Source organism: Sinocyclocheilus grahami, unplaced genomic scaffold (assembly GCF_001515645.1).
Source record: "Sinocyclocheilus grahami isolate Dianchi unplaced genomic scaffold, SAMN03320097.WGS_v1.1 scaffold18467.1, whole genome shotgun sequence".
NCBI classification, from domain to species: domain Eukaryota; kingdom Metazoa; phylum Chordata; class Actinopteri; order Cypriniformes; family Cyprinidae; genus Sinocyclocheilus; species Sinocyclocheilus grahami.
The window spans coordinates 21077-22550 of NW_015517131.1; the positions used below are offsets into that span (position 1 = coordinate 21077).

General features: G+C 34.7%; 1 long non-coding RNA gene across 1 annotated transcript in view; it reads right to left on the reverse strand.

The window, feature by feature from the left end:
• The window catches only part of LOC107579597 (uncharacterized), a 21779-nt gene extending 21073 nt beyond the window's left edge, over positions 1–706 (reverse strand). The window contains exon 1 of the long non-coding RNA XR_001608500.1: positions 644–706. This is a non-coding gene — a long non-coding RNA (uncharacterized lncRNA). The remainder of the gene's footprint in view (positions 1–643) is intronic.
• Positions 707–1474: the final 768 nt, after the last annotated feature.

Sequence of the window (1474 nt, forward strand, 5' to 3'; positions counted from 1 at the left end):
ATATACTGTATATACTGTATATAAATAATGCAGTATAGCTCATGAAAAAAATCTAAAGGTTTAAGTAAAAAAAAAGAAAGAACTGAAAATCCTTTGGGTATACAAAGCTGTACACTCTACAGGTGCAGACATGAAGGCCTTTGCTCTGTGCGCCTCTTGCATTCACTGGATGCCTCTGTGGAACACAGCACCGCAACAGATACCGCAGCAGACACTTTATTCATTTCTTCTGTGTCACGCAACTGATCTATTTTCCAACAGAGTATTTGGATATGCTGAGAGGAAAGGAAATCCCTGTATACAGGTCACAAGCAGGTGCTATGTAGTTAGATTACCTTTAATAATCTAAATGTAAGTAATCTTTGGCAAATTTCTACTTTTCATGCTGTTCCTAAATTCACTTAGCATTTAAAATGGTTGATTTGAGTTTTTTGTTTATAAAATTATTTATAGACAAAATAGAATTTTAATTTAATTAAATTTTTAGACGAAATAGAATTTTAATATCGGCCATTCATAAGACCATGACAGAAAAATAATTATTTGCTCATCGATATTATCTTAAATTTTAAATATTTGTGCATCCCCAGAAACATTATGTATTTTTATGTATTTAGAATGCCATGCATTTGCACTTTCATACCCAGGTCTCCTTGGCAGATATCTGTCCTGTTGGCTCCCCCAAGAATGAACTGTGGATTGCTACAAATTTCCTGTTTAGGAAAGAGAAACATATATTTATAATTGTTATAAAAAATATATTTACATAGTAACTGTATTTTTAAACTTCTACTATCTTCAGAAAAGAATATGGCTGTATCTCTGAAGATCAGCACCACCACAGAAATTCAGCAGCTGTCCATGGGTCATAAAGTTTGCTGACCGGAACTTCGCTAGCGCGTTTTTATGAGCTGCATCTCAAAAGGGGTCAAGGCATGATAATGTACAGTATGTAAATCCTTCTCATTATTTTTAAAGTGTCAGTAAATGCAAATGAAAATGCGTGACTGACTTTTTGAAGCACCAATCCAAAAATGTATTTAACAACCTAGCAAAGGCCTTGCAAGCCGTGTCCAGTAACCTGATTCTCTGAAGCAGTATTATGAAGTAAAGCTATAAATGTCTGTCACACATCAGTCAAAACAAATAGGTCAACTTTTAATAAGTTACATGAGATGGACTGACAAAAAACACCACATAAATATTCACTTAGAACACTAATGCAAATGCATGACACATTTATACACTTTAAAAACAAGATGCTACTCCAAAATCTTTGTTTACATTATTTAATAGTGATGATAAGAAAATAGAGCCACATATCAAACCTAATGACACAAGTCCATAATCAGGTAGAGCTCTGTTTTATGAAGCACTAGCACAACATAGCATGCATGATTTGGCAAGTCAGCTGCCTGAGACTCCAGAGCGTGCTAAACTGCAGCCATGTCCCCAACACACACACACTACAGAA